The sequence below is a fragment of the Crassostrea angulata genome, chromosome 9 (assembly GCF_025612915.1).
Source record: "Crassostrea angulata isolate pt1a10 chromosome 9, ASM2561291v2, whole genome shotgun sequence".
Taxonomy (NCBI): Eukaryota; Metazoa; Mollusca; class Bivalvia; order Ostreida; family Ostreidae; genus Magallana; species Magallana angulata.
The window spans coordinates 5,421,079-5,434,440 of record NC_069119.1 but is presented as its reverse complement, the minus strand read 5'-3'; the positions used below and the strand labels follow the sequence as shown (position 1 = coordinate 5,434,440).

The window sequence follows — 13,362 nt, the reverse complement described above, 5'->3', positions numbered from 1 at the left end:
AACAAGATATCTTTATGTATTGAACAGCAGTGTTAATGAGAATGTTCATTGTAAAATAACTGAAAAAGAAAAGAACATATAAAGATAGTTTTAAAAAGTGCTTCAAAAAGCAAATGAAGCTGTTTGAATAGCCCAACATCTTGCAAACTATTTATTAACCCCAACGCTTTGATCGCTATGACATAATAACAAGATATATATCCATCTTGTCAATATGTTGTACTAGCTATATGTTTTTCATCATGAAAACAAAGGTTAGAGATGCCACAGATGCCCTTCCCATAATCAGATTGGGTTCAACATCAGTGGAAATGTTTGTGCAATAATGTGTTCTAAGCACACAAGTTTTAGTCTAATATTTAACTATATTAAAGACTCAGAAACTGTTTATACCCCCCGAGAACTGGGATTCCATTTCTTGAGCTCTACCTTGGAGACTCAATGTAATGTTGATCAATGGAATTTAGCTGGTTGTATTGCTAAACTTGTAGAATAACAAATTAATCTAGAAGTTCCTAAGTGAATTATAGAATTGTTTTGTTGATTTCATGTAAAATTAAAAAAAAACTTTTTAAGGCATTACCAAATGTGATTTCTATATCCATGTAAGGCAGCTAGCTAGCCTTTGAATTTAAAAAAAATGCTTCACTGACTTAATATCCAAAAAATATCAAATTATTGAATACACTGTTATCATTTTTTTTCAAAACTAAATTTATGCAAAGTATCTTATGTAGGCTTGATTAAAAAGTTGCTAATAAAAATTTGCTTGTACATGCAGTTACATCATTTAAAAAACAAAAGAGCTACAATTGAATTTTGGATTTTTGTGGAAATTAATTGAATTAATTTTTGAATCTGCATTTTCAATATACAAATGTATAAAACTGTTGATAAAGGTATCAGGTACCGGTATATAAACATCTATCCTTAGTTAAATCAGTTCAGTCTTTCAATAGTTAAATCACTGAAAAATTAGAAGCATTAAATTCTCAAATGTTTGTGTATGTAATAAATTTGTTGATGTTTTTTTCTTCATAAATGTAAGGCAGTATTAATGTAAGAAAAAAATCTTGTCAATGGAAGACAAACTAATGAAATTTTCTGCATTCATCCTATTTTCAAATCTAGATTTTTGAATCTCAAAAGATACATGTATATTAAGAGAAACGGAGAGATGGTTATAACCAATCTTAAATTAGCTGTTATTATCCCTTTTAAAAATAAGAGTTTTGTAATTAATAAAATAAGATAAATAGATGCTAGTAAATAAAATGTTCATTCAAATTGGAAATTGGAAACTTTGGGATTTTGGTAGACTTTAGCTATAAAAACATTAAGAAGTTCTAGTTGACCATCTAAACTCCTGAAGGCAAACAAATAATTAAGCCACTGTCACTGTATTCGAAAATTGTAAATAAATCCGCAATGGTTGAGTTAAATTTAGAAAATTTATGTTACAAAAATGTACTCTGACCAGTAGTTTTAGAAGATATGTTATAAAAGCATATGTTATATATAAGATGCATATCATACCATGGTGTTCTCCCTCAAGCTTTTAAATTCTTTGTTGAAAATAAACTGTTAAAATGACTCCAAAACAAGAATTCCATTCCTTAAATCAGGAAAATAATGTCCTGTTGACACAGATATAATAATAATGTCCTCGCTCTCTCACTTGTTGCCTTTACAAGCTGGCCGGCGTCCATTCATATGACCTTGCTATGGACATAAGATTGCGCCAAATAGGCCCTAGTGGTGTTTATTTTTAACCTTTCCTTTCTCTAAACTGCTGAAGGCTTATTTGTCAACTAAATAGGGAAGGGGCCATGAGTTATTATTTTTAGAAAAAACAAACACATTTTTTACACTCTGGACACTCTCTATAATGGGCCATGGGTGATGTGCCTTGGGCGGCCAGTATACGGCAATGTGCCGTCATTTCTAAAATGAGGAGTCCATCTGATACTGGCCATAATCATCACTCTGCGATGTAACCACATTACTTGTTTATTGGCAATTAACAGTTGTTTTTATTTCATGCCCACATCAGATCTTGTCATAGTGCTCTGCTGTTTAGTTTGTCAGAGACAAGTGCTTTCTCCTTGTTTTTTTAGGTCACTTCTGTGACTCAGGTGACCTATTCCAACCCATCCCTGTCCATGGATTAAAGAGGCTGGATAATCCCTGTCCATGGATTAAAGAGGCTTGATAATCAAATTACCCATTATATCTGCTTTTAATATTCTAGATATGCCCATTTTAGCCATAAACTATATAATTTAGTAAAGAAAAATGGCAAATTTTAAATTTCAAAATTTGAATATTTTTCTTCTTTTAATTATACAGAGCTCTTTTTAGCAAGGAGATAGATATAGACTAAAAATGGCCATATGACCATCTAGTCTTCCTAATTGTTGACTCTGAAACTACAAAGCAATGCAATCTTTTAATCAAGTTCTATTTTAAGTTGTTTAGCTAAAATCATTGAGGATAATTTGATACTCCCCCCCCCCCCCCCCAAAAAAAAATAAGATAAAATAAAAGATTATTTTAAACTAGATCTTAATTTTTAATTTAAAAAAAATTTCCTCTTCTTGCCATGAATAAAACTGAGAAGGGGATTTTTAGTACTTTTAAAAAAACACATCCAGGCCAGACCTCATGCAAGACCGTATTAAATTTAGACTTTAAAACTTGTGTCAAAAATTAAGACCTCTATAAAGGAACTGATTTTATATATTAGATCCAGCAAATTTCACAATTTGCATGCAAAAGATGATTTCCACTTCTTTGTTTGTACCATAACTTTTTTTGTTTATTTTTACAAATAACTTTAAATTCATCTGCAATGCATATAAAGAGTTAATTCATTTATGTTACAATGATATTTCCTCTTTGCCTTTAAACATTTTTTTTTTTTTGGAAATTATGAATTTTAAAATGGGTCTATTTAGCAATTACAATGAATAAAAGAGTGAATCTCAATTACTTTCAGATTTACAAAGTTTGTATAATTTCAGATTTTACTATTTCTGCATGGGAAATGAATGTATATAAACATCACTATTTTTTCTCTGTATTGCAAAAATTTTAAATTGCCCAAATAATTACAGTTAAAATTGGTTATATCAGGGATTTCTGTTCTGAGGAACATTAGTAGAATACCATTATAATAGTACAAGCTACCTTAAGAGTGTTTTTTGTTAGCACACTTCCGTCAATGCATGAAAATAGATTTCTCATGGTATATATATATTCAAAAATATTATGATAGCGAGGCAATAAAGTGTTCTAGGTAGCAATTTCTGTCTCACTTATAGGTCAACAAAGGTTTTTTTCGTTGATATGGGTTATTTTTGTCTGTGTTATGGTGAAAAAAAAAGACAATGGCGCCTGTTTCATTTCAGTGTGGATGCAAAACAATCGAGGGGACTAATAAAAAACATATTAAGATGTACCCAATCCTTAATTTTTTTTAGTTAATTAATAATCACACAGGTAATTGGTGCCATCATACTCCATCAAAAAGGGTTAAGCTTGATCACATTTAGAATACACATTATTCACTGATTAGAATCACAACACTTGATTTGTCAATGAATTTCAAACTTGATGATGAAAGAGGGACACTATACTAGATTTCATAAGAAAAAAAATCCTCTGAATCAAAAAATTGATAATTAAAAAGACAATTATACACCCCCCCCCCCCCCCCAAAAAAAAAATTGAATCTGGAGGAAAATTAAGATAGTCGATCGTCTTATTTCTGAAAAGACCATATGATAATTTGTAGTAATTACTGGTCTATTGTATATATCTAAATGATGTCTATGATGTGATGTAAGATTTATGTGGTGGTGTTTAATCTATTGTTGCAACAAGAGTCGGCACTCAAAATTACTTGCAATTGGTTAGTCTATTGTGGGTGTAAAACTTAAATAAATTTTCTTTTTTTGTATATATAAGGCTGAAATATGTCTGTTTTTTGTTGTAAATATACATGCTAAATTGGTAAAGTTTGCATCTCAGTAGTTGCCAAACTTGGATCTACATGCACTCATTGAGATGTCCCACTGAGCAGGTTGGCTGAAAATATTGATTCTGCCCGAAATATCTGTAGCTCATTTAGTCATTCATTATTTTTAAATATCAATATGTCATAAATAAAGAGACTAAAAATTTTCTGTTGAAACTTATATGTATATGACATTATTAGGAGAAAAAATGAAATGGGGTAAAATAATTTTTTAATATTTAATACACACTTTTTTTTTAATTAGTTTAGTTTTATTAATAGGTGAATAAATTTTTTGAAACTTTAGTCTGAATAGAGAGATAGAAGAAAGAGATTCTTACTGTTCAATCAACATTTTGTTTGTACATCACAAAGCCAACAGGTGCACTTGTTGAAATTTCTCTGATTTATTTTCAACAAAAGCATTTCTATAATTATATTTCCAATTAGAATATGAAATGAGTGATTTGTTGATTATTGTAAATGATCTGAACAACTTTTCTGTGATTATGTGTGTGATTAATGGCGGCATGTCAACATTTCAAATGCTGATTATATGTCAGGTGAATTGAATTAACCAGATCAGAAGATTTATGAAGAGTTCCGAGAGTGGTGAGTTTTACATAAAGAACTCTGTGATTTGTACGGCTGACACAATTGTAAGCAGATATCGGTCTTTTGGTTTTTTTAATAAAAAAAAAACTATTCTTATAAATAATTTTGGGCCAAAAGTCAGTCAAGCTGTAAAAGAATTCTGTTTAATTAAATCCTTGGTATTAATATATGCCGACGGAAAATTGTTAGATAAATAGGTGTTTTAATAGCACTTCAACACATGTAAGTGTTAATGACCTCTGGTTTTATTTCCAGTTTGTACTTTTATTTAACACAACCAATGCGAATGAATTAATTACCCCAGTGACCATGTGTTATAAGTGTTCCATAATTAAAATCATATTGGTTTTTACAGGAGAAAAAGATTTCTTATTTCTTTTAATTGTTTCAGTTGTATGTAATGGAGACAAGAATGATGTTTGTTTAAATACACAGGTTTTTTAATTGTCTTAGCAATTGCAGGTGTGCATTCTCTCTAGATTTAAATACTATATATGCATCATTTAATTCGATCTACAAACTTCAAAGGAATAAAAAAAAATTAAACACTCCATAGTAAAGCTGAATTAGCAAAAACAGTTTCAACAAAACTACGTAGTCCATAGTGTGGTTTCGATTTGCAATAAAAGGTTCAAAGGTTTACTTTTGGTAATCACTGAAGCTGGATAACGTCAGGAATGTACATGTTTTGTATCTTTAGATAGAAATCACCCTGTATCCTGGTTTTATTAATAGTAAGTTAAAATGATTAATGGTAAAACTACTGCATTGTTTATAGGAAAATTTCACCATTATTCTTTGAACAGCTATTTATGGGTGCATTATTGTTGAGCTGATCCATCATATGAGATGTAATGATGGAAGTTTGAATTGAGAGAGTAATTTTCAGTGCCATGTTTATTGTGTGGGAATTTTTTTATTATTTGAAACTATGAAAAATTCATTCCCAGGATAATTAATGAAATAAAGATATTCTAATGGCCTCGTGGTTCTTATATTGTTAAATGTTCTATGTTATCAGATCAAATGAGTTTGCAGAGTTTTCTACTGTTCAATCATTTATTTATACTGTTTTCATTATTAAGGTGAAGAGATCCCACTATTAAAGATTGATTATAAAAAAAGAAACACATAATGAATTGAATAGACTCTGGTGATGTTCAATGATTGAACCATTGGATGATATAAAAATACAACACATTTAAGGAGGCTGGCTCAGGTCAACGATAATTATATAGTTTTTGGATCTACCTTAAATTATTATATATGATTGTTAAGCTATAACCATTATTTAGTAAAGAAAAATTCCATAAATTTTACACACAAACACAGAAAAAAACCCCAAAATGAATAAGCATGCAAAATTTGTAGTTATTTTTGAATAGGTTAGAATTTTCAAGGATTTTCAATTTTTCACAGGATGTTTCGAGCATTAATTTAAGGATATTATAAATTTACTCATATGATTAAAGAATTTTTCTGAAAAATTGCATGACAGATTTTGTTTTCCTTACCTGGGACAGGCAAGATCCCTCTTAGACTTTAATCTTTTTCATCCATTCCGGATAAATTGAATCCACTGCATTCTCCAAGTGTTGCTTCATTTCTTCATCCATAGAAAATTTATCCCCTTTTGTTTTAAAGTTTCCAGCGCAAGGCTTTATAAAGAATCCGTTTCAGGAGTCGAGCAACTCATCCAGTGGTGTACCACTGTGTGTCCTGAAAAATGAGGTGACGTGAATTGAATTATTGGTTATTAGGCTCGATTCTCACAGTCTGTAATGCTTCTATAACCCTCCTCCTGTGAATGTGTGGGATTTGCTGTGTGCAATTTTAAAAGATCTTTACATATATGTGCCGCAATTACATTCATGCATGGTTAACATCAATATTTTGTGATAAAAATTACACAGTCTGGTTCTGATAAACAGAGTGACTCTGATGTTTATCATCGAAATTATTGTCAGATCGCGTTTGATTTTATTTTTTATGTACTGTCTTTTTGAGGTCATATGCTTTTTATATTTGCAAACTATTATTTTTCCTTCTGGACTTTTCATCTTCTCTATAATTGGCGTATGTTGGTGATTTTCTGTTATTCCTGAACTTCATTCAATTAATGATAATGACCACTAGAAAGTAAATTTTGGTTATCAGTACTTTAATTGATTCTTAAATTGTCATGGATAGTTCTGTTTAAACCAATGCTGTGGTCTTAAAAAGATAAATGCTCATTTATGGGAAAAACGAAACAAGACGGAAATTTACTGAATATGTCAAATGACATCATTATGAAGTAACATGTCTGTAAAATCAGGATGCCACTGCTATTAAGGTTATTTTTTCAATCATTAAAAAAAAAAATAAAATAGGCATTTTAAAGGCCTTGTTTTCTCCCACTTCTATGGTACCTTTTTTGTAATTGATGACTTTAAAAGACATCCTTTCCATTTGTTTAATGAGGTTATGCATGCATGTGAGACAAAATAAAATAGGGTATACAACCCTTCAAGCTGTTGTATATGATGCCTCCATGTTCTGGATGCTGCAATGATTATGTAATCTCCTATAACTGGACAATTTTTACGATACCATTCACGGCAGTGATGTCATTGGAATTTCCATTTTTGTATCAGTTAATTTTTCTCTCTAAAAACTTAATTGCATTTCTTAAAAAAAGAATTTGGTAAAACATTAGTTTCAGGGGAAATTCTTTGGCTGTTAGGAAATCAATACAAACTAACTTTATTTGAAGTTATGGCTTGGGTCATGCAGTTTCTCACTCTCTGAAAATGAACATAAGTTTATCAGTAATTATCCTTCAAAGTGACTTAAGATACTAAATCATTTAACCATCTAACCATTAGCGATTTTCTGTGTGGAAGATTTTGCTTATGATACATGTATTTAAAGAGATATGAAAAAGATGAGGTCAATGTTGTGAGACATCGGGGTTAACCTATGCATTAAACTGTGAGCTGCTCGTAATAAAAATATAAGATCAGTACATTATTGATTCCTAGTTACTTGATACTAAATAAATGTAGTTCAAGCCTTTGGGGTGCCACTAATGGGGTTATGTTAGATATTTTATATAATATGAATAATATCAAAGAAAATTTGCTATTTTTTCAAGGAATTAAACCTTATATCTAAACCTTGATTAATCTTGTTTTTTTTTTTTAAATATCCTCAGACTAATGATGCCTGTTAATACCTAGTTTTCTTCGGTAACCAAATATTTTTAATCTAGTCATTACATTATTTTCTCTTTTTCTTTGAGCATTTTAAAGAAAGGATGTGGAACATAAGTGCTGCGAAACAGTTATATGGTGCTTGTAATAGTTATTTTCATACTTTGTCTTTAATTGTTATTTTTATACATTGCTTGTAATAGTTATTTTCATAGATTGCTTGTAATAGTTATTTTCATAGATTGCCTTTAATTGTTATTTCCATACTTTGCCTGTAATAGTTATTTTCATACATTGCCTTTAATTGTTATTTCCTGCATACTTTGCCTGTAATAGTTATTTTCATACATTGCCTTTAATCATTATTTTCATACTTTGCCTATAATATTTATTTTCATACTTCGCTTGTAATACTTATTTTCATACATTGCTTGTAATAGCATTGCAATCATTGGAACATTAAGTGTAGTACTCATTATTCAGCTAGGTATATAGCTTAGTCTAATTTTTTATCAATCTGTCAAAAGCTTTTTTTTTGTTCTTACCTGAATCTCACTAACTTTCTAGTCGGATGCTACAGGGTGTTACTGAATCAGTATGTAATATTTCACAGGTGTCAATTTTTTAGTAGCCAATATATTTTATGGTGCATATTGTAGTGTATTATGTATGGCCGTGTTCTTTGTGATTTGATGAAAATCAATAAGGTTTGCCAATAATCCAGCTAATAAACATTCAGAATCAATCAATACATGTACAGTGATTTTTGCGCAATCTTAAACCATTATCATTTTGTGGAACTTTATTTGTGGAATTGTGTTGCACTTGGGATTTATATATATAATATATACACATGCAAGCAGATGGCGATCAATTAATTATTACAAAATTAAATATTACCAATGTCAACGCAGTTTCCACGAAGAAATTTATTTGCCTTTCAAGCTAATTGAACTATAAACCAATTACAGCATTTAAAAGCAACCTAGAATTTTAACATTATGCTGCCTTATGCGGTAATTCCAGTCAAAATCGGTTTAGTTATGACAAAGAATTGAGTTCAAAAATTTGTAATATTTCTTAAATTGTACATTTTAATACAATTATTCAGTTTGTTATACAATAAAGTTAAATGATTGTTTGATACCGGTGATTGCTCTACAAACCTATTTATTTATTGGTCCCAACCATCCCCTCCTTCCCCCCCCCCCCCCCCCCAAAAAAAAAATGGAATAAAGCTTTTCAATTGAATTGATATACTTTTTTTAATTAACTGGTGTGTTGGACTCTTCAACACGTGTTATTTAATCGCTAGAAACGAACTTCCAATACCCCATAATTATATATTAAGCATTTGACATTTTTATCTGACAACCAAAAAACAAGTTTTGCCATTTATCTGTAAACAAAATTACAAAAATGTATTACATGGAATCTAATTAAAGGGCTAATTATTGTGTCATTGTGAAATGGGCGTGTTGAGTCACTAAAATTTGTAACAGATGAGTACAGTGCCCTTCGCTCCGAAGCTTATGTGGTCAAATCAAATCTTGTTCATTTACAATCACATAATTTAGAACCTGTTAACTGTGGGATTAGGTTGTAGATTGGTTCTCTTTAGGAGGGTCGTAATTTTTGATAACTTCAGCTACATTTACTAGAAATTTGTGTAAATCAAAATTATCGCAGAATTTTGGTCTCATGTCCACCCTTAACTCATTCATTTTGGGAAATGAACATGATCAATTGAAATTAAAAATTGAACTACAGCTGGATGATAAATCCTGCCATCATTGTCATTGCAAATATGTGGATGGAATCAAACAATATTTTTGTCATGATGAAAATTAACTGAAATAATTACTCTTCTTTTCAAAACACTTGCTGAATTACAAATCAGTGCAATTAAAAATCAGTTGAAAAGTTGTTCAGTGACGTTTTCCCCATAGCCAGTACCTTAACAGAGCAATTAATTCATCGTAGCCTTTTGTTTTGGCAATTAATTTTAAGGTACAGAATACAAGGAAATATTCGCCCCTTTATATTTATATTCTCATTCTCATCAGATTTGCAAAGTATATTGGGTGGGTGGGTGGGCAGGTTTTATTTTTCATTTTTTTTAATATATCTACCAGTATTTTACTGTCCATGTCCATGTTCATGAAATAACATCTGCTCTATTAAAGCAAACATGAGTACATCAACCAATTTGAATTCTTTTAATTCTATTTTATTATAACTGAACTGTTAATCCATGGAGACATTTGTATACTTATGATAAACAACATGACTGCCTGGAATCGAACGATAATCCACGTCTAAAGCAGCCATTATTATTATGTTTCAACATTTTTGTATACTGAGTGCCGTTTATTTTTCCCGAATTTTTTTCCCACATGGATTAAAAAAAATAAAATACATTGGGGCGGGCCACTTTCAGAGGGGATGAGAATCTAAAAATTAATTTAATGTGGCCTTTAGTTATATTTATTATATAGATTATTATTGCTAACTGTGCCTGGGTGAATTCAAGACTAAGTGAAACCATTTTCACGTGCAGAAAGGCGGAAAAAACATGAAAATAACCCTGTATACAATATTTATTTGATTAATTTTGACAGTTAGACTAAATTATAAAAATTGAGTTGACTAGAAGTAATCATTTCTTTAAGGTCATTGGAAATGGTAGAAAATGTCAAATGAATGGTATTTTGCTCCCACCCTTAATCTTGTTAATTATAAATGACCAATTTTTACACCACGCTGCAAAAATATCCTGCTATTAGTTGATCTGGGCATTATTTGAAGATTTTTTGATAAAGATGCTACATACTAAAATTATTCTTTTAAAAACCCATGAGGGGCAAAATATTTGCCATATTTATGAAATGCTGATACAATTAAGTAACTTTTTTCTTAAATGCATGATAACCAATTATTAAACAGAATGAGGATTATAGAGTGTATCAGAAGATTTTGATATATACCTTTTGAGGCACATATACTTATAAAATAAATTCAAAATGGCAGTCCCAAGTAACTGAAAGCCACTATATTTGAAGTACACCAAAAGAGTTATGATTCAAAGGGCACATGATTATATGCCAATTTATGGGACATAAATTAGGTCACAATATTGAAATGATAATTGTAAGTACCCTATTTGTAATTATATCTAAAAGCTCACCATTTTTGTTATACTTATGCATCGGATCACTTGAGCAGATTTATTGAAGGAGGGAATGAAAAGAAATGCTCTGCTGAAATTTAAATGTCATGTCTCAGATATTTCTCTTTATAAAGATCGAGATGACTTTTTAGTGAAGAAAAGTGCCGAAATTTGCTAATCTAGCAAATCATGCATGAGAGATATTGTATGTATGTGATTCAGATAGAAAGTTCTGTATTTGATCAATTGTATTATTTAAAGTTTGGAAGTTATTCACATACCTGAAATAATGTAAAGAAATTAATGGATTTCCCTTGATGCAGAAGAAAAAATTAAGATATTTTCTAAAATATAAAAAAATATTTTGAAATTAAAAAATGATGTTTTTTTTTTTTTTTTAAGTATATAAACCTCAACAATAGTTATGTACACAATTAAAGCATTAATATTAAGGAGTCCTTGGGAGACACAATATATATACCTTAAATTCCTAATTTAACAAGAGAAATTAACATCCGCGTAAAATTGTGAGAGGCATATCTCGCGGATTTTAAAATATCGCTTTTATTTTTCTGAAAGATGTAAACTAAATGAAATTATGATAAAAATCAGGTGTTTGTGATTTTATTTTATCGTGATATGATGCAAAACGGTTGAATCAAGGAATTAAGTACTCGCGAAAAATAAGGAATCTACAGTTTTACACTGAATAATAGAATCCCACCTTAAGGTAGAAAGAGTTATGTTCATTGAATGACAGAATCCTGAAGGATAGTGAAAGGATGACCTTATATAATACTGACTGACAGATTACTAGACGAAAACCAGGGTATTTTACTTTTGTATACTGTATACAGGGTTATTTTCGCCCTTCTAAACTTGCAAATCGTTTCGCTGAGTCTTAAATCGCTTAGACTCGCTTGTGTACTAAAGAAATAACTTGGAACATTGGAATTCGCAAAGTCTTAAATTTGCCCTCTGACAATGAGGGCAAAAGGAGCGAAAATAAAAAGGGGCGAATATTTCCCTGTATATAGTAAAAGAATCCCAAATTCCTTGCTCTCTTTTTCCCCCAACATTTAAAATGTTTTTGAAAGGCCCTAAGTGTTACAGTAATGTTAAAATTATATATTGATTGCTTGAGATAAAATTACACCCTTACATATTTGATAAAGCGCTGACAGTATTCTCAAGAAAGTATTAGTTCAATATTGAGTTCACAACATTTTCTTGTCTCATTTTTTTGGCCATCAATCATGTCGCGTATTTTAAAGATCTTGTGTTCAAGATATATAATAATCTTTAGTGAAAATCTTTTATAAAAAGAATGCAATGCACTGAATGAAGACATTGATATTTCCTAGTGCATGTATTTGTCATGTATTTCTTATCCTATCTTCATATCTAACAATACCTTGCATGCATATATTTCCTCAATATTTTCCAGTGGGAAGGGGGGGGGGGGGGGGTTGACTGAGGCCTATTTGTTGTAATTTTACTGTTTGAATTTTGATAAGTTTGAATCCAGGCCCCCTCTAGATGTCCATTGGTGCATTCAGTGTTTAATATCTATGCTTCAGATGTTATTAAACTCTTCATGTGCACACTAGCTGCGTTTTTCTGAAGAAACAGTACATGTATAAATATACAATAATTCTGAGCTGCTTTATATGTCACTAAGACAATTTGATCGACCTTCCAACGTAGGGTCAGTTTCAAGCCAGCCCTGTCAGGATAATAAATCACAGTTATTTATATAGTAACATAATTGGCAACTTCTTCCTGAATGGCCATGTTCACTTATTGAAAACAACACGGTGTCTTATGAATCCTTCTCATCCATTTTTTTTCTCAAGTTCTTTTACATTCTCTTAAGACTTTATTTGCAATGGAGTTATTTTGTTTTTATAAACAAAAAGGGATTAAATCACATACTATAATGCTATCATTGGGACATCTACACCGAGTTTTCACAGACAGTGACAGTCTGATTTGTGGGTCAATTTTGTAATAAGTTCCCACCTGGTTGGATATGGTGTGTGGAGGTTGTTATGCCTATTGCTCTTTCATTAAAGACTGACATGTATGCTCTGAATATTCCATATAAATTATCTTGATATTCTTTAATCATGTGTGGATGTATTTTAAAGTAGGTGTAGTTAAGAATAACATGTTTGTACATATTTAATATCAAATCCTCACGGAAGATTAACTTGTTAAGGTCATTCTGTGGGAGTTTAAGTGGGTTTTTAAAAAAAAAAAAAGAATAAAGAAATTTGTGTACTATACAGGATAGATACACAAGGGAAAAAACTAAGAGAACTAGATTTTAATGCCAATTACCTGTAAATCACATTGAATTGAGT

At 30.5% G+C, this 13,362-nt stretch overlaps 2 protein-coding genes across 6 annotated transcripts in view; one reads left to right on the top strand and one right to left on the bottom strand.

Moving 5' to 3' along the window:
* Window positions 1–13,362, bottom strand: part of LOC128162822 (melanocortin receptor 4-like) — a 41,489-nt gene that overhangs the window by 4,281 nt on the left and 23,846 nt on the right. For 2 of the 4 annotated variants that reach the window (XM_052826221.1, XM_052826222.1), the window contains exon 2: window positions 6,148–6,352. The gene's annotated coding sequence lies outside the window, so the exon portion shown is untranslated. Of the gene's footprint in view, window positions 1–1,536; window positions 2,211–6,147; window positions 6,441–13,362 lie in introns of those variants that run through there. The other 2 variants (XM_052826223.1, XM_052826224.1) reach the window with 2 other exon arrangements.
* Window positions 1–13,362, top strand: part of LOC128162821 (DNA mismatch repair protein Mlh1-like) — a 64,586-nt gene that overhangs the window by 27,633 nt on the left and 23,591 nt on the right. The gene's annotated exons all lie outside the window — the stretch shown is intronic.